This window comes from Cupressus sempervirens, chromosome 7 (assembly GCF_028749045.1).
Source record: "Cupressus sempervirens isolate cs-2001-9-10 chromosome 7, ASM2874904v1, whole genome shotgun sequence".
Lineage (NCBI taxonomy): Eukaryota > Viridiplantae > Streptophyta > Pinopsida > Cupressales > Cupressaceae > Cupressus > Cupressus sempervirens.
The window spans coordinates 101,417,612-101,445,341 of record NC_143124.1 but is presented as its reverse complement, the minus strand read 5'-3'; the positions used below and the strand labels follow the sequence as shown (position 1 = coordinate 101,445,341).

Genomic DNA, 27,730 nt, shown 5'->3' with positions numbered 1-27,730 from the left:
TCATCATCAACTTAACTTTACTTGGCATCAACTATCTTGCTTGATATCCACTAGAATTTGGTTTCACTTAGCTCCAATTGACTTTTTCCTTGGCTTGCACTGATTTCTCTCGGCACCTATTATCCACTCAATCAAGCTTGGTAGACAAACTTTGTTCAACGTATTCTTTTAAACTTTCTAAGTGTAGCCAACCATTTTCTAACCTTAAGTAGATCATCAATACATCATGTCATCATTGTATTAATTGATTCTTCACAATCATAACTCAACCTTCCTCTAGGTGCTTTTGTTACATCTTGTTGATCAAATCCTCCTCATCAATCAAGTAAGTGATAGTACTTGAATCATATAAGCAATTTTCTTACCAACAAATAGTAGGTTTGACATTAGTGACAAAACAATGATTGAAACATAAAATCTTCTTCAACAATCTCCTTCTCAACAATCTCTTTTCCAATGATCTTTTCAATTAGATTTTAATAGTATGGCTATGGAACAATAGGTTATGTTGTTTCAATTTTGATAACCTAGTTAGTATCAGTAACATGGGAAAGGTTAGAGGATTTCCTAAGTTGAAGAAGTCTGATAATGTAATGTGAAAACAATGTCAATTTGGCAAGATGACAAAATCAAGTTATACCTCTAAAAGAATGCTAGAGATTGTTCATACTTTTTGGAAATATTCAGGACTATGCTAAGTTACTAAGAGGGGAGGGGTGAATCAAAATTCAGCACTTTATAGCCATATACCAATTATCATTTATTGATCTAATTACATGCATGAGAAACTAAATATATAAAACATTCATAACATTTGAATACAATAATTTGGTGACCCAGAGACCTTCCAAATAGAAAGTAAAACTAGGATGGGGATGATACCCACAAAAATTCAATATTGTAGCATAAAGTAGACCTATTAAGGCTTACATTGATCACTTCTGATGATCTACCTTGTTAGGAGAAATTAGGACTACTAGGTCCACCTTGTTGAATGATTTACAAACACACAAGAAAGTATACACTCAGTAAAGAGATTTTGAGAAATACTGTTAAGTCTACCTTGTTAAAGGATTTAGATTAATTCACCTATTAGAATGAAACAATAGATCTATGACTTACAACTAAATTGCTAATAGAGATTCCTTAATTGTACTGATCACCTTTTGTGATGGATATGTCTCTACTGCTCCTTTTTTGATATGACCTTAAATATATAATTTATCTACTACTTGATCATATTCACATTCTTACATGTTCATCATCATTTCATTATCTTACATATATATGTGATACAATACATTACATATATATATCAATCCAAATTAAAAAATTATAAAGTCGACCATCATACAAGTTAACACCAATATTACAAAGTCAGCCCAAATGAAGACACTTAGGTTCTGAAGACTGACTTGGTGAAGTTTTGATACTCGGTGTCCATTGTCATTACTTGGCATCATCATGAACTTAGTAGAAGTAGAAGCTCAGTCCATACTAATCACCTCAAAGTAGTCTTGAACTTGGTCTACATTGGTGACTCAATAGAGATTGCATCACTTGGCATAAACTAAATTACTAGTTTACCATGACTTCACTCAGTAAAAACCAACTTTGCATATGGCTCAGTCAACACTAGCTTCACATCACAAGAACTGCTAGCTCGATAGAAATTGCAAAGCTCGGTAACCTCTGAAGTGCTCAGTTTGAACTGCTAGACTTCATATTGCCTAATTCTACTTAGTTTGAACTGCTGCACTTGACACTAACTGAATTCCCTTGGTAACCACTTTAATGCTTGGTGGCCACTAGAATTAGACTAGAAGACTTGGTAGCAACTATAGAATTTAGTGGCTATAGAATTACATGGAAAACACTCTAGATTGTTCAATGAGCTCAATAGCCATAAAAAATCTAAATAAGTGTTATCAATAATAACAAACTTGATTGATATGTCAACACATACTAACTTGTGTGGACCAATTGAAGTACAAAGCTATAGAGGATATAAGTATATTATGTTGTTTGTTGATGATTATTCTAGAATGATGTTAGCTATGTTTCTAAAAAATAAATTTGATACATTTCAAATGTTTAAGCAGTACTTGACAAGAGTTGAAAAGGAAATAGGTAAAAATATGAAGTGTTTAAGATTTGATAGAGGAGGAGAATTCACATCAAATGAATTTGAGATGTTCTATAATGACAGAGGAATCAAAAGATAGATAGCTGCTCCTAGAACCCCTCCACAAGATGAAATTGTTAAAAAGAGGAAGAGATCTATAATGGACTATACTAGGACACTCATGATGCAGAAGAATATTACTTTGAATTATTGGAGATAAGCTATAAGTATAATTGTCTATACCTTGAACCATGTATAAGTCAAAAAAGATACTCATTCAACACCTTTTGAACTATGGTATGGATACTCACCCAATGTAAAATACTTTAAGGTATTTGGAAGCAAATTTTACATTCTTAAAGATTTCAAGAATGGTAAACTTATAATGTTCTCAAGAATTTACTCAACACAATATCATCATCTATATGACAAATAGCTCCTCTTATTGCACTAACAACTTCTTTTACCCTAGCAACATATTGAGCAATATTTTTACCTTCTTCCATTCTCATATCATCAAACTTACCTTTGAGGCTCTCAGATTTGGCTCTTTGAATATTTTTTCCTCCTCCATAGATGGTGTTCAGGGCATCCCATATTTTCTTTGCAGTGTCACAAACTTGTCAGCTTAGATTTGTTGAATCTTTGATCTTTATCATAATGCAACATCTCAGTATTATCAACCTTCTAATGCTTAACACATAATGTGTTTCTTAACATCAACTGTAAAATCACTCAGCATTAACTAAAATTTACTAGTTCTCAACATCAACTAAAATTTACTTGGCATCAACTATCTTGCTCAACATCTGCTAGAATTTTCTTTCACTTGGCTCCAACTAACTTTCAACTTGGCTTGCACTAACTTTCCTCAGCATCTATTATCCACTCAGTCAAGATTGGCAGAAAAAATTTGTTTAACTTATTCTTCTAAACTTTTTAAGTGTACCTAGCCATTTTTTAATCTCATGTAGATCATCAATACATCATATCATTACTGTATTAACTGATTCTTGTACTTCATTACATAATCATAACTCAACCTTTCCTCTAGGTGCTCTTGTTACATCTTATTGATTAGATCCTCCTCATTAGTCAACAAAGCTACAAAGGACATAACTATATTATGTTGTTTGTTGATGATTATTCCAGAATGATGTGAGCTATGTTTCTGAACAATAAATTTGATACATTCCAAATGTTTAAGTGGTACTTGGCAAGAGTTGAAAAGGAAATAGGTAAAAATCTGAAGTGTTTAAGATCTGACAGAGGAGGAGAATTCACATCCAATGAATTTGCGATGTTCTATAATGAAAAAGGAATCAAAAGATAGACATTTGCCCCTAAAACCCCTCCAAAAAATGGAATTTCTAAAAGGAGAAAGAGATCTATAATGGACTATGCTAGGATACTCATGATGGAGAAGAATATTGCTTTGAAATATTAGAGAGAAGTTGTAAGTACAATTGTCTATACCTTGAACCATGTACAAGTCAAGAAAGATACTCATTCAATACCTTTTGAACTATGGTATGGATATTCACCTAATGTAAAATACTTTAAAGTATTTGGAAGCAAATGTTACATTCTTAAAGATCTCAAGAATGGTAAAATTGATGCAAAAAGTGAAGAAGGTATATTCCTAGGATATTCCACAAGAAGTAAAGCTTACAAGTATTTAAATACTAACACTAACAAAGTTGTGAAAAGTGTAGATATGAATTTTGATGAATATACAGAAGTATATGAGGTTGAAAATTTGAAAGAACTAGAAGAATGAAAATTATTTGTACACTCTTATGAAGGTATGTCTGCTACAGAAGATGCTACAAACTAATAACAAGTGTCAATAATTGAAGAGTCACAAACCATGAATGTCAAGTTGCATTCAAGAATCAAGCTACATTCAGAAGCTAAGTTAAAAAATGAAGTTGAAGAACATTCAAATTCAGAGATTAGTAGAGATGTCAACTTACCTGATAAATATGTACAAAATGATGCTAAAATCGAAAGATCAAATGAAGAAACAAGAGTTGAACCAAGATTGTCTAAATATGTCAAAAGACATCATCCTGTTGCACAAATTATTCACAAATTATTGGAGATAAAGATGCTAGAGAAATGAAAAGAAATAGGTTGAGAAATGATACATGATTGTTGAGCATGAAGGAGCCTAAATTAGTAAAAGATGCATTAGAAGATGAAGAATGGAGTAATGATATGGAAGAAGAGATAGAAAAAATTGAGAAAAACAAGAAATGGACTCTAGTTCCTAGACTAGAAGGCAAGAATGTAATTGGCACCAAGTAGGTATTCATAAACAAGATAGATGAAAATGGTGAAGCAATAAGGAACAAGGAAAGATTAGTATCCAAAGGATATGCACAAGAATAAGGAATTGACTATGGAGAGATATTTGCCCCTATTGCTAGATATGTGACAATGCTTAATATGTTGAAGGACTTAACTATAATCTCTTGAGTGTGTCACAATTGAATAATTTGGGATGTAAGTTTGAGTTTGAAAACAAGATTGCTAAGATATATGATACTAATAGAAAACTGATTGGAAAGTATGATTAAACTAGGAGTAATCTATTCTACCTTGATATAGAGGATGCTACCTATCTAGTTGTTAAATTTGATGATGTGTGGCTATGGTGCGAGAGGTTATGTCATGTTAATTTTGATAACTTGGTTAGTATTGGTAACATGAGAAAAGTTAGAGGTTTTCCTAAGTTGACAAATCTTGATAACATAATGTACAAACAATGTCAGTTAGGCAAAATGAAAAAGTCAAGTTTTAAGAGTAAAACTCATACCTCTAAAGGAATACTAGAAATTTTCATACTGACTTGTGTGGACCAATTGAAGTGTAAAGTTACAAAGGAGATAAGTACATTATGCTACTTGTTGATGATTATTCTAGAATTATGACAGTTATATTTTTGAAATAGAAATTTGATACTTTTCAAATGTTTAAGTGGTATTTAACAAGAGTTGAGAAGGAAATAGGTCAAAGTCTAAAATGTTTGAGATCTGATAGAGAAGGACAATTTACATCAAATGAGTTTGAGATGTTCTGTAATGAAAGAGGAATCAAAAGATAGACATCTACTCCTAGAACACCTCCACAAAATGGAATTGTTGAAAGGAGGAATAGGTTTATAATGGATTGTGCTAGGATGCTCATGATGGAGAAAAATATTGCTTTGAAATATTGGAGAGAAGTTGTAAGTATATCTATCTATACCTTGAACCATGTACAAGTCAAGAAAGGTACTCATTCAACACCTTTTGAACTATGGTATGGATACTTACCCAATGTAAAATATTTTAAGGTATTTGGAAGAAAATACTTTATTCTCAAAGATTTTAGAAATGGTAAAATAGATGCAAAAAGTGAAGAAGGTATATTCTTAGGTTATTCCACAAGAAGTAAAGTTATAAGTGCTCAAATACTAACACTAAAAAGTTGTGGAAAGTAGAAATGTAAAATTTTATGAATATACAAAAGTTCATGAGGTTAGACCTATGAAGGAATAAGAAGAATACAAATCATTTGTATACTTTTATGAGTGTATGCATGTTAAAGAAGATGTTGCAAATCAAGTTACAAACCAACATCAAGTTTCAATGACTATCGAGTCACATACTATGAATGTTGAGTTGCATTCAAGAATTGAGCTACATTTAGATGTTGGGTTTCAGAATGAAGTTGAGGCACATTCAGATTCTAAGATTAGTGTACATGAAAGAGATACTAAACTACCTCATAGAGATGTACATAGTGACTTTGAAGTAGAAACACCAAGTGAAAAAACCAGAGCTGAACCAAGATTGTCTAAATATGTCAAGAGACATCATCCTACTGCACAAATCATTGGAGATAAAGATGCTAGATCAATGACATGGAACAATTTGAGAAATGATAGATGTCTACTAAGCATGAAAGAACCCAAAATAGTGAAAGATGCCTTAGAAGATGTGGACTGGAGTAAAGCCATGAAAGAAGAGATTGAACAAATTGAGAAAAATAAGACATGGACTCTAGTTCCTAGACCAAAAGACAAAAATGTGATTGGGACCAAGTGGGTATATGATGCAGGAGCATCCAGAGGTATAAGGGCAATCTTGTGTCACCCAAAAAATGTACCTAGACATAGTTTCTATTTTGTCTGTTTTCATTTTTGGATACCTATTTGGGGCAAATAAATGTTCCAACTCTCATAGTTCCACTATTAGTGTTCTAGGTTAGAGTATTTAAGTACCTTGGGATACGTGTAAATGCTAGAAAAATAGGAGTATGTAATTGAGCCATAATTTTGGTGAATTAGAAGGTGTAAATTGGTCAGATGATTGTAATTGTAATTTAGAGCATTCAAGAAAAAGAATCAGGTCAAAAGGCCCCACGGTTTGAAAGTTATTGCAATTTTTCAGTTTCTAGAGACCTCCTAAGAATGCTTCAAAGTCAAGTTAGGGGCATTAAATGACCTCAAGAAGGGCCAAAAAATGGGGTACGAGTGAAGCCTGTCTATAGGGCTATAGAGCACTTTGAGAGCTTTTCAAAATAATAAACGGTTCATCAATCGGAGCTACGGTTCAAAAGTTATGCCTCCCGAAAGTTTGACTACCATTTCTGAAATCTTCCAATTTTTGCATCAACTTCTAAGCGACTTCTGGAGCCTTCCATTTTCTCGGTGGATGCCAACTAGCACTTTCTAGAATGTATTCCTAATCCTTAATCCTTTGGGGTCTATTTAAGGACCTTTCTAGCATTGTAAAAGGCAGTTCGAAGTAGAGTTTGAGAGGAGGTACTAAAAGGAGAAATTATCTCCAGATTTATACTCTTGTAAGCCCTTAGGGCATGTTTTGAAGTCTATTTTCTCTGTACTTAATGTATTATCATATTTACATAGTTTATAAAATTTTCCCTTTCCTATTGTGTCCATTCTGTACTTGGGTTGTGTCCCCATCAGTATATGTAATGTCCCTCAATAGGACAAACATAATGTCATTCAATTTCTTCCAACTAAATCTTTTCAGACCATTCTTTTTTATATATATTTCATTTTCTTCTTCTCTATTCTTCTTCTTACCTAATTCATATCATTTCCACATATCTCCTCCCCAAGTGACATTTTCTCCCTAATACTTATATCTAATTTTCCATCAATCGTGACTCTTCATAATTAATTGATTACACTAATTTAGTAATTGATTTCATTTAATACACTCATTCATTAATACATTGTCTCTTTATAAATATTAGATTTATATTATATCAATTTATATATAGATGATATTTATTATAATTATTTGTATTTTATCCTTGTTTATTACTATTTTATATTTAAGTATATTATTATTATTTTTAACTTTATTAGGTTTTTTTTTTTTTTTTTTTAGATCTCATTATATATTGTTACTATATCAGTAATATATTATTATCCATTCTTTAATAATATATTAGTATAATTTCATTTATTCGAAATAAAATTAAAATATGATTTTTATATAGTCATTTACTCCAATAATAATTTAGTACATATTTATTAAAATATAGTTAAAATAATTTATAGTATAAATTTGTTAAAATAATTATTATAGCTATTTTATTTCAGTAACTTATTTACCTGCATTATCATAATTAGGGGACATGATAGTCCACCCTTTCTCAAATTGGTTGTCCTCAAGCAATGCATATTTACACTAAACCTTCCTTGTGAAGTCAATATACAAGTTATACACTAAGATGCAAGAATACATAAGGTATGCATACAATTAACATCGTAATGCATGAAGTAAATATATTAGTACTTGTAGACATGAAGCATACATGATGAAGACACACAATACACATGTTATGCAATTCCCTTGATTGTGAACCTACAACCACAAAATCATTAGTACATATTCATATACATGTACCAAGGAATACAAGTTAGTACATATAAGTATACTTTCAAAGAAACTAATAGTTTTAATTAGGAAAAATAGCTCTACTCTAATGTCCCTATTTGTAAGAACTTATAATATTGTCATATTTTTCCAAGGAATCAATAATTGCATTAATTAATGATAATAATTCTTCGTATATGTATATATTCATATCCTATTGATTACATTGTATGTATAGGCTAGGTCACCTAGGGATTGGACAAGCAAATCATGTTAAAGGCTCGACAAGACTTTGGTCCTCACCTTTCAAATGGATACCTTCCATCTCTCACCATGCCTAGATGTTATACCATACCATAGTCCTCGAAACAACATGTTGGGGTCCCATAGCTTGATAAACCTAAACCCAAGAGTTGGTATATACCCCTCTTGCCTTAAGACTCAGCCCTACCCTCTTACCCACCTAGTCTCTTACTATTTAATATAGTCTTAGGATCATTTTAGAATCATTATTTCTTAATGATTGCCTTACTAGAGTACTCGGGTATTCTAGTGGGGTCCCATAGCTCAATAAGCCTAAACTCAAGAGTGGAATACATTTCTCTCTTTCCTTAGGGATCAACCCTACCCTCTTACCTACCTTGCCCTTTCCTCATTAACGTGCATTTCCAATTTATGTTGAGTCATTTTATTTAGAATAATTAACAAAAACAATCAAATGAATTTGATAAGAAATTCATTATATTATTTCCTCATCTTCATAACATTTATCATATTATATTTCCCTCATATTATTAATGATACAACTATTTTATGTTTTCATGCTTAACAATTTATTAACCAAATACCTTAAATTAAATTCACCTTTCCTTACTATATGATTTTATTACACTTTTTTCCCTTTATAATTTTATATTTCCTACTATATAGTTTGTTTAACTAATTAATATTTATATATAATAAAGGATTCTTACCTTTTCTTACCTTTACCCATGGGAAGTGGCTTTACTCCCCATTCATTGTCATTGATATTGTATTATCCCCAATCTCCATTCAAATATCTTATTTAGTCTAATTTGATAATTTGATGAGTGGAAGCTTTATTAATTTTCACCAATTTTGTTTTGTTGTTGTTCCTTTCTGGCTCCTTATCATTGTTTTCCATCTTATATAACTTGTCCCACTTCTCTTTCTTACCTAGGTCTATGGTGGTTGTACTAACACAAGTACTATTTGCCCCACTTGATAGCCCATGGTTCAATGGTACTGGCACTTTAGTTATTTGTTCTTCATCAGTTGTTTATCCTTATTCAATAGAGAATATTCCTTTTAATCTTTTGCAGTTGACATGACTATGCAATGTGATCTCTCCCCATGATGTCTTGTACCATGTGTAGGTACAACTATTTGTAGTGTGTTTTGACTCGAACCTGGGAAAAAATTGAGTGGGTGGAAAGGGGCTTTCTTGCACTGGCAAAGAAATGGATGATTGGGGTTTGTAATGTTATACCCGCAAATCCCTTCACTTGACTTGTAGGAGTGACATTGATTCTAGTAGATGTTATTTGTCTACCATCTGACCCCAAATCCTCTAGCTAGAATGGAATAGGACACCATCTAGTAGTCTTGAGGGATTAATTTGGTGGAGTAATCAATCACTTCCAACACTCTTGTGGGTATGTGTAAGATCATGGTCAACCAAACTATGGCCTTAAGTGGCAGTGAAAAACCAGCAAATCAGGGTTATGTCAACTTGACACATAATTTTAAAGTGGTTCTGTACTTTATATCAAAAATTTGTAAGAAAATAATCTGTAGAAAATTGAATGTAGTTTCTAAACTACTAGGCCTTATCTAGAGAAAAACATAATTGATTGGTCAAAAGTTTGGATTTTAATGCAGTACTACGAAAATTTTAAGGCAAAAATAAAAACTAGGTGTATGTCTAACCACCTTAATCAAAATAAATGATGATATTTTTAAAATATAATTATAGATATAAAAAGTAGACTCATGCTTGGATGTGATGCATATTTTTTGGAAAAAAAAAACTCCCATGTTTAACCACCTTAACTAATAGAAAACTTTACCAAATTTATTATTTTTTAAATTTTTCTTATAGTAGGTGAAGCATAGAATGTGATGCAACTTTTAGATTTAAAAAATGTTATATCATTTGTGTAATGCCCCGCCAAGGGATCCAAAGAATTAACCCAAAAGTTCACTAAGTTTGGTAGCATTTTTTTTTTCAATCATGAAAGTAAAACCATTTACAATTTATACATAGTAATGAAAGCAATAGAAAAAAGTAAACATAGAATACATACATAATAGGTTACATTCTTCATGGATCCCTTAATGTTGAATCACATCTAATTTAACTATAATGATTCCATCTAATACTACATCCACATGAAATAATAATGATACATCCAACATGCTTAAACAATATACAAGTGTCCTTTTAGAATTACATTTTAGATTGCTCAATCATCCACTGTACATGTCATAGGGTATGAAAGGCATAAAAGAATATACATCTGTATAATTAAAGTAAATCATCATCCTAATTCTTATCCATGATGCAATAACATAAATGAAACCATACATCATACATGATACATCATCATAAGAGATAACCATAAGTAATCAAACATAAATGTCTAAGTGCACAGTTCCTCCCAACTGTAAATATCATCATTAGACCATCGTGGGTCCTAGCCATCCCTCCATGCATAACATTCCAAATCATCGAAGAGATCATTGGTATTTACATAGTAGGAATGTCACTCCTAAAAGATACTACATCATGTACAGAAAGTAATCTAACATAAAAAGTAAAGCATAAGATAACATCATCTAACATATACAAATCATCAATGTAAGGATACATGTCGACCATCATAATCAAGAATGCATTAGCCACGGTGTCTCAACAGATCCCATATGATAAGAGTGAAATAGCACTACCACCCGATCACGTGGAACCTAACTGGTCCACTCCCACCGCACTGAGGAGATAATCTCAAGTCCCAAACATGTTATCAAAATCACATAGCATAAAAATACTCTCTATGTCAAGGAATCCTAAAAGTTTACTAACTCAAAGGTTCCAACACAAAATTGACATCTAATTCCCAGAGCACACAATGACATGTAGGAAACCTACTCTGTAAGCAGGCAAGTGTCATTGCATAAATCATGTAGAAGTTACCCTATAGTTAGCTTAGGACTCCAGGGTCCCTACTGATCCTTATGCGGCCACTAGTATCCTCTCATATTGACAAGGCATACTATGGAATGCAAGGTCGCAACCAAGCATTCTCTCTACTCCCATCCTAGTCTGTACTAGCACTTGAGGCATGGGTGAGAACAAAACAATTATCTTATTAGGTTCATTTAGTTAGTATTAGGTGAGAATGTTTTCACTTGTTAAAACAACTTACAATGAGTTACCTTGGCAGCCACTTAGGGTCCCGGCCCCCATTGCAAGCCACTTCTCGACACTACAAGTAGATAACCTACCCTAAGCTCCTAGAATCATAAATCTCAAAACCAAAAAATATAATCAACAATATAAACATCAAATTTCCATGAGTCAACTAAAAAGCATCCATAGATAATCATGACCACAACAGTTCTCTATTGGCAACTAAAGGTATCCTTGATACTCATAACAATCATTGGTTCTTAATAAGCAACCACTAGTACATTTGACCCTATTTTTCGACCATCTATTAAAATGTTTCAGATTGGTCGAAATATGGAAGGAAAAACATCTTTCTTTTTTAATCCATTTTTGTGTTGGTCAAAATTTTGACCAACACTGGCTTCATAATGTTAAACTAAAAAAGGGATTTCGCTATTTCATTGTTATGCATTTGCCCGCGCGCGGGAGCTGCATGCAAAAATGGTTTTCGCTCTTTTGAATGCCTCAGAAAGATCTGTCCTCACTTTGAAACACTGGTAGATGCTCTTTGTAAGTTTCTCTTGTCTTCATTCATCCATTTTCGATTTGATCTGAGATCGATTGGTGGAGTATTGAGGAAGAATGACTTGCTGTAATAGTGGAAGTTATGGGCGTGCCCTAGTTTGTCATTTTTTAATCTTCAAACTTCTGTTTCTTCCAATGAACCGATAGATGCCTTTAAATTTTGGGGAGGAAGAATGGGCACATAATATCAATTTCATTTAGGGATAACATTCCAAACGCATAGAGTAAAATATGTCAAATTTCATGACTCTACTTCGAGTATATGAGTGCTATCGGAAGAATGGAAAACTGGAATGCAGATAGGACATATTAGATGATATAAGGGTGTCCCCCCAAAGATTTGATACCCATCGCTGCTATCATTCGACTTATCCTGTAACGACCATGGATATCAAGTCTTGTGTGTTCAACAATGAAAACATGAACTGCTGAAACCTCCTCTGTATCCGCTGCTACTGACCAGGCCCTGCTAGATAGTGATGCCTTTGCAATCTCTTCTGCATCCCCCATCTTGAACCACCACCATAAAAAGCTATTCTACCCAGCCACACAATTAGGGATGTGGAGCCATAAACCTAAAATTCCAAGTCAAGCATAAAACCTCTAATCAATAGCAATTAGTCATAGATTCATGACCCAAGGAAAAGCAGAGGTTATGAACTAAATGATAAACAATCACACATAATGAGACCTACCAAATTAGGAATTAGGTTTCAAACATGTAATCTCCTTCCATTTTTCATGATCTCGTGATTCCCTCTCATTCTGATGAATCCTCCACCTAATCTCTCTGCCAATATTTTCAATTTTTTGAGTAGATAAATGATCTTTAGCTCTTCTCCTCCCCTATCGAGGAGACCCCCAACCTATAGTTTCTTTTCAAAGGACTTACCTCGAATATTTTTCAAAGTTTTTTTTTCTTTTTGTTAACTCTTGTTTAAATATTGGTGCTCGAAGACCATAGTTTGGGTTCGAAAGAGTTACCTCTAATCAAATCCATCATGGCCATGAGTAGGAGCCAAGTCTAAGACACCTTACTGCATGCCCTTTGATATTCAGATCCCACTGAATATACAGAGAAAAAGATTTTTGAAATAAAGTTTCAATAAAATCTTAGCACATCTATGAATGTTGAATAGAATTATTCATTAAGAATGATTTTTTTATGATTTGGGTCATAAAATTAATCCAAACCCTGGCATTTCAATCCAATGCCATAGATTATGTATCTACCTGATCTTTTTCGAATAGAGTTTCCCAGTTGTTTTCTCCCATGAGTTGTTTACTGTCAGAATAATGGAGTGCAAGATGATAATTCAAATCTCCAAGCCAAATAATTTGACTGCAAAAGGAAAGAAAATATAGAACCAAATCAGACAGACAGCATATTACCTAAACCTTTGTCATAAATTATTATAGATAATTTTAAGATCTCATATGAAGTTTTATAATTTTTTTTTCTATAAAATTTAATGGTATTGAGTTATTCAATATCTATTTGGGGGTATAAGGATACAATATTAAAACCTACTCATGCTGCAAAATTCTCTCTGGGGTTTTCTCTGAGAGAATCTTGTTTGTTTGGCAAAAGTGGGTCTTCTTCATTATCTCCCTCACATCAGAATTCCTCAATATCTCATCATCTTCTTTCTCTCCTGATGTCAAATGGCTACAAACAAAGTAGAAGCTTGTCTAATTGAATAGCATGCTGATCAAAACATAGCCCTGTAAACAAGTAAAATATCTGTTAAATAGGTATTCTTCTGGAGTATGAGTAATCTTAGATACAAGAATATTGAACAACTTTTAAAATCTTGAAATGAACTATTCCCTACAATAATAGTTCATTTGAATAGTGTGGAAAACATGAAACAAGTTTTCTAATTATACCTTGTTTCCAAGGTAGCCCATTAGCCCACAACCAACACAAAAAAGTTTTATATCTCTGAAATGTTTTCTCAGATCACTACGCACCCAAAGACACAGAAAAATGCCAAACATCTGTTTGCTAGCTGCCAAGCAATAATTTGGCCCACTTGAATTAAATTTGTAATTCATCTCACCCAAGTTGGATGAGGATCTTTCTGATGAAGAATTGTATGAGATTGGGCGATGGTAAAGAGAATATGGTGAATCTCTCCCACTGAATGAACTTTCATCTTCTGATGAAAGTGACCCAGATGGAGAAAAATTATTATGCCCTTGAGAACCCTCAAAATCAGAATGAAAATTGTAAATTTGATCCTCTAAAGATATTGACCCATCCTTTCTAAAAAATGTAAAATTGATGCTTTGATTTCTATCTTTGTTCAATGTATGGCAAATAAGGGCTAACCATTTTGTAGCGGGACCATTGTCTTCTATACCCAATATGTTTCCAGCATTTAATGGCACAATTTCTTGAAACCTACAAAAATAATTGAGATATCCAAAAAAAGGGGTTAAAACTAAAGAATATAGCATCTTCTCTGAGAGGAGATAATATCAATATCAATAAATGGAAAGGTCATGGGAAGACTTCTTTTTTGATGTTCGATGAATATCTTTCACTTTTAGTGGTTTGGAGAGAACAATTAGTTAGTTGATTTTTAATTATATAAATATATTCATTATATATAAATTATAAGTTATATAAAAATAATTAATTTTGATAACAAATGCATTAAGCATAAATAGACTAATAATTAAATGTTAAAATGAGTATCTTTTGAAAGTTTTAGTTATGTATGTATATGACCTAGTTAATAAATGCAATTAAATGGATCCTTTACTTTTGAAAGAGAGGTTTTGTAAAATATGGGATTCAGGGATTGTGAAGCCTTAATCAGTGATGTTTCTATCATTTTTTAAGAGTATTACCATGACTTTTAGCTTTTTCCTTTTTATCCACAAATTGATGGCTTTATGTGACTAAGATTCCCATTATGGAAGACACTGCTTAAGGTTCATGGAATTTCATAATTTATTAGTTGCTCTATCAGTATATTGAATGCTCAGATTCCAAGTTTTTGAGAAAAAGGTTCAGATTTTGAGATTGAGAACTTAGTTTTGCCAGTGCAATCTATAATTTTCTAAGTTTAAGCAGTTATTTTTTAAACTATAAAAATGAACAGTAGAAAAAATGCAACAGAATATTATTTAGGAGAAAGATGTTGTTCCTAATTGAAACTGATTGATAGCAAGCTAATTACATTTAATATAGCTCCTATTGCCAACATTTTTCAATATACACTTCATTCATGATATCTTTTTTGTTTAGACACCAAGCTTTTGATTAGTCTGACTCAGGTTTTTATCCAAGAAATTCAGTCTTTTGGTAGCTGCTATCTATGCTTGTGAAGTTTGTATTTGATTTTTTTATTGTTAGCTGTTGATGGTTAGCATGCAATAAAATCGACTAACTGGCATGTTGGAGTAATCAAACTGAAAAAAGTAAAATGAAAGCTATTTATTTTTAGACCTCAAATGCACACTACATAGGCACAGTTGTTATACTACACCTGCAATTAAAGATAGTGAGATGAGATTCCACTTGATAATCTCTAGAAGATAGTTGATCAAGGGCCACTTCCAAGAAAATCAAAAGATTGGATGAACACTCAGCCAAAGGAGGAATCACCCTGGCCCAACAGGAACATGATTACCTGTATGCACCTAACAAAATGACTTACCCATGAATTGAAACCCAATTGACTAGAAAAAGAAGAGTAAACACATTTTTTGTTGATACAACTGATTGGAATGAGATGAGAGGATATTGTTTTTACCCAAAAACATAGATATCTACTAGAGTTGATGATACCCATTCATCCAAATTGAGGCCACTATGGGGCACTTCACCTCCTACATTGCATGTTCCCACAAATACCCTGCAACCCCAAAAAAACAAATTGAAGTCATATTTTTCTTGTAATGCAAAATGGGTTAAATTGATAGCTCAGTGTTTTAGAAGAAAAGATTTAATAGGCAGTGGCAAAAAAGTAACAGCTTATCAAATCTCAGCTGAATTTATCTGAATCCACTTTAATGAGTGATATACCTTAGATCTTGCATGTTTGTATCCTAAGACATATATGGCTCATGTCTTTCTGGTGTGTCATATGTAGGTCTGGTCACCAAATTTTCTATCATGTTCGAGAAAAGTAGTAAGAATTACAGCTGTGCTAATTCAGATATACAAATAGGATCATGGAACTTGATTCAAAATGTTGATTAATACAAAATCTAATTGTACCAACTTATCATTTTTATTTGTATCAAGTATGAAACCTTGAAAACTTGAATTCTACTTGGCCACTAAATAGACCTCCCCTCATTAGAAAATCTAATAACAATTGGCAGCAATGCAAAGACAAGAAAGAGTGGTTCCCAATGAGTTGATGTCTTTTGGTAAGTTATCAAATTAACACCCAACTTATCATTATTTTCAAAACAGTGATTTGAGCACCAAAATATTTGACCTTATACTAGAAAAAATAACTTTTTTTAAGAGCACTGATCTTTGGTATTAGAGGTCTCCTTGAGAAATTTGAAATATCTTAGGATAAACTACACTTCATTGAAGCAAGCTAGAAAGTTTTCAAAAGTAAAAGCAATAGTGCAATACAACCATGAACATCCAAAACAAGGACAAACTGAACCACAGTTATAAAAATTAGGTGCACATTCTTCCTTGTGAGAATGGGATTACCTTCAATAAATCCATCAGCTTGAAACTTTTCAGGTTTTGATTTTATATTTAGCCATTTCCTGGCAACCAACTTCGGCCATGAATATTGCACATACAAAAAACCAAGCAAGATCATTTAATCAACTTCATTGTCTACAAAATATGGGTCGATCAATGTATATGGTAATGTTAAAAGAGTGTTTCGGTGAAACATGCCTTATTCTTCTTTTCATCCATTGGTAGAGACAAGTTGAATAGAATGATGATGTAGCCAGAAATGTGGGTCTTAAGAGTTTAGCAACCCTACCACTCTTTTATATAGATAGCAGAGAATGGATGGAAACATTTTTCTTATTTACAGAGATTCTGCTTAGCTATGGGCTGACGTCACAACTAAAAAGAAATATATTTGTAAATAAGAATGGAGAACTACTATTTTGACAACCAACTAAAAGACCAGACATAGAAAGCTCTGTCAATGGAGAAGAATGATTTTGACTTATTAGTTGGAATGTCAAGGTTTACATGGCCTACAATTTATAAAAAGTATTCTGTATTTTAAAGTATGATTTGAACTAATCACATGGTTACATCGAGCTTCTCTTTTCGTGGATTTCTTATAGTTTAAGATCTAAAAGTTTGAGCAATAGGTTGAGTGGGGAAAATGTTATGAAATCATGTTTTAGCTTAGAAATTGACATGTGGAAGTATCATATTGACATTTGATTTTATATTCAAATTTAGTAACTACTAAAAGTTGATAGAAATTAAATTTTATGGGAAGAATAATGGCTGCCCAATATAAAATTTGAAATTGGATGGTGCATGTTAGAAGCATCTCTTACTTTGAATGGAGTTAATAATTTCTATAAAGTATTTAAAATTAAACAAATTATTTGTAAGTAAGCAATGTATTGAAATTGAAATTATAAGAATTGAAATTTTAATATCTTAAATTCATGAAAGTTGATATTTTTTTATTTAATATATTAGTGTTTGTTATGTTCTTATGTATAAAGAAGTATATTCCATTACTTATCCCATTTGACCTTAGGAAAGGCATGTGACAAAATATTATTCATACTTTTGTTGATAAAAAACCCTTTGTTGCTGACATACTGAAATATAAAATATGAAATGCATGGCCAAGATAACTTAAATTAATAAATGAAGTAAAATATGAAAGATTAATTACACTAAGTTGCCAATTGTGTTTGGAAATGAAGTGAAAAATAGTGTTTTTCTTAAAAACCGTAGGCAGAAAAAGGTTTTAATGTGGATTTGGACAAGTATTAGCACAAAAATTGTGTTTTTCCCTACTGCCAAATTAGTTTTATAGGGAAAAATCACCATGAATTTAATAACAACTCGCGTAGCAATCTGGCTTGTGAGTACTAAACAAGTTTTGCAATTATGGTTAGAATGTTTTACTCTTTTCTTACCTCATTTGTCCAGGTCAGAATGCATTGATGCTTCTTAGGCTTTTGTCTCATGACCCCATTAATTAAGTCTATTTTACAAAAAAAAAAATTAGCTGGGACTTGTGTGAGCTTTAGAATTAATTTTTCCTATGTTTGGATAGAATTAAAATTAAAATTAAAACTTAAAATGTTGTATGTATATTTCTCTCTTTTGATTTATTTTATTCTCTTGCTCTAGGAACAACTCTTCCTATATCATTTCTAGTTGATTTTTATTTGAGACTGGCACTCTAATGCTGTTTACCTAGTCCCCTTATTCATGAAAACTAATATAGTTTAAAATTCAAGTTTAATTTATGTTTTCAAATAGGAGAAGGTTTTGAAATTTCTCACCTGGACCCTATCAAAGTGATTTGTTAATTTGTGTTTGGCTACTTATAAGTTTTCATCTCCAGTAAATCATTATCCTAAAGTTGTTTGCATTATGTGAAGATATTGTATCATTCTGATATTACTGTTGGTTGACTGCAGGAACTTGGCTTCCATTGTGATAAAATTCAAGGTGAATGCTATGCTAAATTTTCATGCCACCTAGATTGTTTTGCTTGGGTCAAGCGTGACAGTTATTTACCAGAAGGTAGCCAGGGCCTGAAGGTTCTAGTTCTATCTATCAAAACACTGTAACTTCTAATAGTTAAATAGCTTTTTGTTAGAGTTTCTATATTATGTTCAGAAGGAGCTTAAATTTAGAGAAATAGATCAAGACTTGCTCCAGATATTATTTAATCATTTGTGCTTGGTGAATGTATTTTATGCCTAGCCTGAAATTAAAATGGAATTTATCCTTGGCTTAGACTGTGCGAGTTTTCCTTTTTCACATATATGCCAAAATGATTTTTTTCGTTAATTGTAATTTTAATTCTATGAACCTCCTCTTCTTTTCCCTTCAAGATCTCGTGTCTTATTGTCTTGATGTTTCTAAATAGTGGGCATATTCTTATGTATATTTCCTATGTTTGTGGCATCAGTAACACTATAAACAGAAAAATTGTCATTGATTTTGGAGCTGTAGTTTTATTTTAGACTTGTAGAACCTCTTCATTTAGAAGTAGAACATCCCTGATCCAAACTTGGTAGAAAGTGTACGTTTCATTTTACATGTGTTCTAGAAGGTTACTTTTCAAATAATTTTATCTCAATTTGCACTTTTCTTAATGGATAGAATGCACTATGAACCTTTTAAATTGGTAGTTTCATGAATCTTGATTTTGTTTTATGATAGGATAACAATTTAGTGGATGTCTTGTTTGAGATTAAAATGGTGGGTATATGTTTAATCTAGTTCTGTACCGTATTACCTACCAGCTTTCTTCAACACACTAAAAAAATTCTTTAAATGGCATTCTCTACTTTTTATTTTCTACATGTTTTGAGTTTTTTGTTTTTGGTGAATTGCTGTGAAAGGAGATTCCTCCCATTATATTGAAAGAAAGTAATTTGATTACAATGACTTCCTATAATTTCGCTAAGATCATGATGTGAATGCCTTGAGTGATGTCTTGCAGTCTTTTGATCTAATCAGGAGAAAATAGATTTCATTGAAGTTTATAAAATAAGCATATATTGCATGTTATTCGTTGCCAGTCTTTTCATCAGAGTGATGCATGCATCATGTCTTTGCTCTTGCTTGCTGATGAAATGCATCCTCAACCAGGCCTCCTTTTGAATCTCTTCTCAAACCAGCTAGTGTCGTCAATGCCACAAACCTATAGACTCGATTCACTATGTTGTTGATCACTCTTCTACCACATTCAAATTTGTTGAGTGATTTGTATTTTGTTTAGTAGATGTATTCATGTTTTAAGCTATAGACAACGAATCAGAAATATGTAAGTATTTGGCAGCAAATTAATATTACCAAGAATTTATCTTTTCCAAACTTAGAAGTCTGGGCCTGACAATAAGCATCTTTTCATGGAAATCAAATTAAGTAGGGTTTCATATTTTACAAATGTTTAAATCTATTTTACATAAATTCCTGATCTAATAAAGCTACTATTGTTGGCGGATATAGAATAGTTTGGAATCACCTAGTAGCGTATTCAAAATGTCAAGCATGCAACAGGATCAGCTATACCATTTGGAAACAACTTGTGGTTCTCTTCTATACGAGCTGCAGGTAAAATTGTTTTATATGAGATTCTTTCTTTTTGTTGACAAAATGGATAAATTGTGTGCTTATTTTAGTTGAATTCATGCTGGTTTTCCCACTGGGGAATTGTATCTTAAATTCTATCGGCCTTGCTGAATTTCTTTTAACTTTTTGAGTCTATTTCCTTTCAGCCAAAATATGTTTCTGATAAAAGAATTTGCAGATTTACACGGGTTTATTTTTTTGGGTATTAATGATATCTGTGATGATGATAACATAATGAAGCTTATGAATCATAATGTTTTAATAGCCTGAAAGAGATTTGGGTGAGATATTAACTAGCAGTTGGTTGATTTTAGTTGATATGGGATGAAATAGGGGAACCAGATGATGAAAGAGATAAAATGTTGCTTCAGCTCAAACAAGAGTGTTTGGAGGTATACACACACAAAGTGGATCAAGCGAACCGATCGAGGGGTCAGCTTCATCAGATGATAGCAGATTATGAATCAGAGCTTGCTTCCATAATTTTAGCACTTGAAGATCGCCCTTTGCTCAAGCAGGTTCAGTAATAACTCACTATAAGATTCAGTAAAATGTTTCTTACTTAATTATTATAGATAAACAATATCATAAACACATTATGAGAGACTCTGCAGATCACTCTGGCTTAATGGAATTTATGAGTTGTATCATTACCTTTTATGTCAAAATTTTGAAGCGGAACATGTGCACACACTTTGATTATGTAGGGAGAAAGAAAGCCAGGCAACTTGAAGGAACAACTCGAAGCTATTGCTCCACACTTGGAAGAAATGCAACGAAGAAAGGAAGACTGGATTAAGCAGATTGTGGATGTTAAGACACAAATTCAAAGGATTTCAAATGAAATTACTGGATATATGCAGCTCAATCCTTCTGCTATTAGTGTAGACTATAGTGATTTATCTGTAAGAAAGCTTGAAGAATACCATAGTCAACTCCAAGCACTTCAAGAGGAGAAGGTAAGAATGTTATGACTGGTTCATTTCATATTTTTCTCAAACATCTAGGCTTTGTTATTTTATGTCGATGATTTTAAGGGATTCAAACTTTCTTCAGTCCAATGGCCAATCTGCGATATAGATTTATTGTTTGCAAGTATGGGGTAATATTATTACTCGTGAGATCAATTGTAATCACTACAGTTCAATTAGTTTTTCCTGCTGTTAATTCACATTACCCTACTTTTCAGCGACACGTTGCTTTAATCTTAATGCTTTGTTCACTCTCCCATCTTACTAAATGTTTGAAGTCTTGTTTTATATGTAGAGATCCTTTTAAAATATTTATTCTCTAGATTGCATATAAAATTCTAATATGTGACCCCAGTTATTCTAATCTGATTCTAGCTTGAAAACATATTATGAGATAGTTGTCATTGATGTCTATTTTTCATTTATGAGGGGCTTTTAATGCTTTCTTCACTCTCCCATCTTACTGAATGTTTGAAGTCTTGTTCTATATGTAGAGATCCTTTTAAAATATTTATTCTCTAGATTGCATATAAAGTTCTAATATGTGACCCCAGTTATTCTTATCTGATTCTGGCTTGAAAGCATATTATGAGGTAGTTGTCATTGATGTCTATTTTTCATTTATGAGGGGCTTTTTTTCATACGCTAGACTGATTATTTTTTATTTATTTTTTGCTAACATTTGATGAATTTTGATGGCCAGTAACATAAGATGTGTCAAAATACCATTTCTTAAACTGTATATGTCAACCTACTTGTGCTTTGTCTTAATTTACCGTAAACTTCCTCTTGATTACCACATCATTTCATTTAATGTGTCCTGACACCTTTATTACATTCATTGTCTCTGTTCCACATTTCCTTGTTCTCAATCTCTATTGTTTTTACCCCAGAATAATCGCTTGTTCAAAGTAATTGAGAATTGTAATACCCTTCATGAATTATGCTCGGTCCTTGGCATAGATTTCTCATACACTGTGAAAGAAGTGCATTCAAGATTGGATGAGTCAGAATAGGCAAAGAGCATTAGTGATGATACTATTGAAAGACTAGCAATGACAATTCATAGATTGCGAGAAGAAAAAAGAAATAGAATGCAAAAGGTAAGTTCTTTTATAGGGCATTTGTTTTAATTGCACAACTTATTTTATTTTTTTGTATTGTTTTGTGCAAGTTGTGTGTTTTGTGATCTGTGTCAATGCTAAAACTCTTCTACTACAGATGTTTACAGCTTCAAGATTTGGCTACTACTATGCTTGAACTCTGGAATTTAATGGACACACCTGTTGAAGAGCAATTGATGTTCCAAAGTGTTACTTGTAATATTGTAGCTTCAGAGCATGAAATTTGCTCTCCCAATTCTTTGTCAGAGGAATTCATTGAAAATGTATGCAGGTTGACCTATATCCAATCTGATGTTTGCAGATATTGATGTCATTCTTGTGCATGTAAGCTCACTTTTTCTTTTTGTATATGTAATATGATTATGATTCTGCAGGTTGAAGTAGAGGTTGCAAGGCTAGAGGAGCTGAAAGGAAGCAAGATGAAGGAACTTGTTCTAAAGAAGCGAACAAAGTTGGAAGAAATTTGTAGAAAAACTCATCTTTTTTTAGAAAGTAATATTGCTATGGATGAAGCAATTGCCTCCCTGGATTCTGGTAAATTTTTGGCATTGCTTGTTTTGCTTCTTATGTTAGAATATAACCAAAGATATCTATTTTCACTCAGACAACTGATGTGATTTTGGTTTCATCTCTTAATGTTTTCAGGGTTGGTTGATCCATCAGTACTTCTTGAAACTGTTGAAGAACAGATTGCTTTGACTAAAGAAGAGGCATTTAGTAGGAAGGAAATCCTTAAGAAAGTTGAAAAATGGATATTTGCATGTGAAGAGGAGGTCTGGCTGGAGGATTATAACAAGGTATACAATATAACAAATAGTCAATTCTATATTTACAATAGTACGGTGCTTTTATCTAATGCTATGCATGAATCCAACAGGGATATGATACATGCATGTATTATTGTTGGATTTTTACTAATGTATGAACCTTTGCAGGCATTCAAGGAAAACATCATTTGTTCCAACAAGCATCAATCTGAACCAAAAAAGTTTTACAATGGGAATCTACTTGAAAGTGAAACATATATTGTAGGCCATGTTGAATGTCTTAAAAGTGGTGTATTTCGCTCTGATCTTCCTACAAAATTTTGTCTTGAACCTTCAGCTTATCAGGTGCCTTTCTAGTCAAAATTTCTTTTGAAAGAATATATTTTGCAAGAATTTTTCGTTGAGTACTATGTTATCAAATTCTTCATTGGCAAGCCCAAAGTTTGGTCCCATTCTTGCAAAAGTCTGGTCCTTATCATATTCTTTCTAAAGTCTTTCCAAATTCTGTTAAACGAACCCAACACAAATTTTGTAGATAATGCTTTGTCATATAAGACTTAGCTCTACAATGTGTTTGTAACATCTGGCTCTGAATTTGCTGGTTCTTTGGTGTTCGCTGATTGGTGTAGGTATTGTTAAACGAGCATTGTGGAAGCAAGTATAGTATTTTAGGGAATATACATCTCAAATAACAACCGTTGTTGGGGAAAAGCATGCTTCGAGTATTGTAAGCAACGCGCTTTACTACTTGGCTGCAAGGAATGTTGATTGGGGTGTTAGTTATTTCTTCAATATAGGAAATGTTAACAGTAACCGTGCTAGGATCTGTACAATGCTAGAGCCAGAAAGTTCATAGTAGTAGGGCTGTTGATCTTAGGATGTTCACCTTAAAATAGAACATTTCTTTCTATGGCAGGGAGGCCATGCAATGTAAGAATAAATGATGCATCACTCTACTTCAATAGAAACTGGGCACCTACTCTCTCCACCTTGGAGAGCTCACTGCCAGGATCAACTATTGTTTACTCAAACATCTATGACATTGCAGTGGATGTTGTTGCTTATCTATGACATCTATACAAGTTTTTCAACATATAGCTTGGATGGACCAAAAGATTCATCACTAGAACCTGGTAGTTCTGATTTTGATTGTGGATGTTCTCAAGCGAATTAGAATTCTGCTTCTTACCAGCGTAATTCCTTCCAGACTTTGAAATTTCATATCAAACCAAACATTGAACTGATTAAAAATCCAACCTAGCTGATTGTGTGAATGTGTTCCATAAAGATAGAGGTTTCACACATCACATATCATTTTGTTATTCATTGATTACATGATCAATAAACAAGTTAACTAAAATCTCTACATTTCATCTTATATCCATTTGCAGCATGTGCCTCATGGCTATGTTTTTGTGATGGGTGATAACTAGAACAACAATTGTGACTCTCATGTTTGGTAAGTAGAGTGGAAGCTTAAGTTTCTAATAGACTGTGTGCCACCTATATTTGTATATCTGACTTTTAAATGGATTGACTCTGATTTGTCTTATTTTAAAACAAGGGATCTCTTCCTGTCAAGAACATTCTAGGAAGATATGTAATGTGTTATTTGCGACTGTCACAATTGGGATTTGACATATACAGACATCATTAGATTTTTAGAGGCACGAGATTTGCCAGGATGTTACTAGATAATAGATTTTATGACAACATGAATTTATTTTTGTGGAGAAAATCCTAGTAGTAGTCATGCATCATATGCAACCTTCAAATATTGACATGGACCCTAGTGGACAGAAAACTAGTGGTTGTGAGTATGTGTCATTGGAGTATCAATTCCTGACTGGGGTAAAGCTTCTTAGGAAAATGTTGTCTATAGTAAAATGAGCAACTGCAGACTCTACAGACTCACTTTTTAGTCACATAATTTGGTGGTTGTAATTTCCTTATGTTTCTGATTACGAGATACTACTTGAATTCTTCACAATTCAATGAATATAGAAATAGTTTCTTGTATTAAAGTAATATTTGAATGATTCTTAATTCCAAATGCATATACAGTATGGTTCAGATCAAAATAATTATGATTGCATAACAATCAAGATGATATATATTTGCTATTTCTGATATATAGGAAATTACATGCAATGACTGAGGAAATTCTCAGTACCTTGTACTGTTCGTTGTGTCTAATATACAAGTAAGAATTTGCAAATATGCAGGCCATATCTGATATAACTTTATATTTATGCTCTAAATATTGTGATAAGTTATCTAATATGACAATATAAATATACTCAAAGATGATGTTGTTTCTGATGGTAGACTTTATATGCCTACACTGAATGGGTGCCAAAGGCAATATGCTCTCTTACAGAGTGATCATTGTGAGATACAAAATATAATAAGTAGACTTGGTGAGCTGACTTAATGAGTCAACTCATTGAGGTAACTGGGTGGGGGTGACTTGGTGAGCTGACCTAGAGAGTTTGCCTAGGGGGCAAACTTGGTGAGCAAACTTAGAGAGTCGACTTTGGTGAGTGTACTTCAATTGTTAGCTTGGCGAGCTAACTTGGGGAGCTAGCCTAGTGATCTAACATGGTGAGTGGGATTAAAGTGGCACCTTGGTGGGGCAAGTTGGCGAGCTGACTTAGCGAGGCCACTTAGAGACGCGACATGGTGAGCTGACTTGGTGAGCAAGCTCGATGAGCAGACCTAAAGACTGACCTTGATGAGGCACTTTGGTGGGGTGACTTGATGACTGAACTCAACGAGTCAACTTGGCGAGCATACTTGAATAGTCAACTTCGTGGGGCAAGTTGGTGAGCCGACTTAGCGAGTCCACTTGGTGAGGTGAGAGGTGAGTCAACTTGGTGCGGTGACTTGGCAACCTGACTTGGTGAGTGGACTTAAAGACTGACCTTGATGAGGTACTTTGGTGGGGTGACTTGATGAGAGAACTTAAAGAGTCAACTTTGTGAGCATACTTGAACAATCGACTTGGTGACATGACTTGGTGGGCTGGCTTGGCGAGCCGACCTGGCGTACATACTTGAACATTAGACTTGGTGAGCTGACTTAATGAGTCAACTCATTGAGGTGACTGGGTGGGGGTGACTTGGTGAGCTGACCTGGAGAGTTGGCCTAGGGGGAAGACTTGGTGAGCGAACTTAGAGAGTCAACTTGGTGAGCATACTTCAATTGTTAGCTTGGTGAGCTGACTTGGGAAGTCAGCCTAGTGATCTAACATGGTGAGTGGGCTTAAAGTGGCAACTTGGTGGGGCAAGTTGGCGAACCGACTTAGCAAGGCCACTTAGAGACATGACATGGCGAGCTGACTTAGTGATCAAGCTCGATGAGTAGATCTAAAGACTGACCTTGATGAGGCACTTTGGTGGGGTGACTTGATGACCAAACTCAAAGAGTCAACTTGGCGAGCATACTTGCACTAGTGCATTTGGGTTCATTTTTTGACCTTCATTGATCAAATTTTTGACCCAATTTTTGACCAAATTTGACCAACCCATTGGTCAAAATTTATCTGGTCAAAATTTTGACCAACTCACTGGTACATGATTTGTCTCAATCATATAACTAATTATATATTTTTCATATTAGTTACTGTCAGTTTTTTCAGGCATTCTATAAAATAGTTCACATGCCTTGCGTATGATATGACATTTTGCATGCATCTTGTACTCTCTCTCATCCAACTAATGATGGATTACATAGAGTGATCTAAAACCATGATGCTAAAAAACACACAGTCAAATCCAAAATGAACTTGCACTACAAATGGATTGTGGAAAGCTGATATTGGTAAAATTGCATGCATGTCTACCAGGACAATCACAACTTAAACATATATTTGTCCTAGTAGACATGCATACAAAATTAACAATATCAGATTTCCACAATCCATTTGTAATGCAAGTTCATCTTGGATTTGATTGTGTGTTCTTTTTAGCATCATGGTTTCAAATCACTCTTCGTAATCCATCATCAGCTGGATGAGAGAGTGCGGGATGCATGCAAAATGTCATATCATATGCAAGGCATGTGACTGTTCTATAGAATGCCTAAAAAAAAAATTTAGACCTACCTGTTGGTAGAAATTTCTACCTTTATTAGTTGAAATTTCTACCTTCATTGGTCAAAATTTTTGACCTTCATTGGTAAAAAATTGTACCTTCATTGGTCAAATTTTTTGACCTTCATTGGTCGAAATTTCTACCTTTATTGGTTGAAATTTTTGACCTTCATTGGTTGAAATTTCTACCTTTATTGGTCAAATTTTTTCCCTTCTTTGGTTGAAATTTCTACCTTTATTGGTCAAAATTTTCTACCTTCATTGGTCAAAATTTTGACCAATTCATGGCAAAACTTGCACCATGGCTATGGAGGTTTTTCGACCAACATATTGGTCAAAATTTTGACCAACGTATTGGTCGAAATTTCAACCAACTAGAAGGATGGTCAAAATTTTGATCGGAAAAATTCCAACCAATGGGTTGGTCGAAGTTGGTCAAATTTTGGTCAAAATTGGGTCTAAATTTTGA

At 33.2% G+C, this 27,730-nt stretch overlaps 2 pseudogenes; one reads left to right on the top strand and one right to left on the bottom strand.

The window, feature by feature from the left end:
* Positions 1-12,328: 12,328 nt before the first annotated feature.
* On the bottom strand, positions 12,329-16,150 carry LOC149545695 (type I inositol polyphosphate 5-phosphatase 4-like; annotated as a pseudogene).
* A 3,961-nt stretch (positions 16,151-20,111) lies between these two features.
* LOC149545694 (65-kDa microtubule-associated protein 3-like) lies at positions 20,112-23,860 on the top strand (annotated as a pseudogene).
* The last annotated feature ends 3,870 nt before the right edge of the window (positions 23,861-27,730 follow it).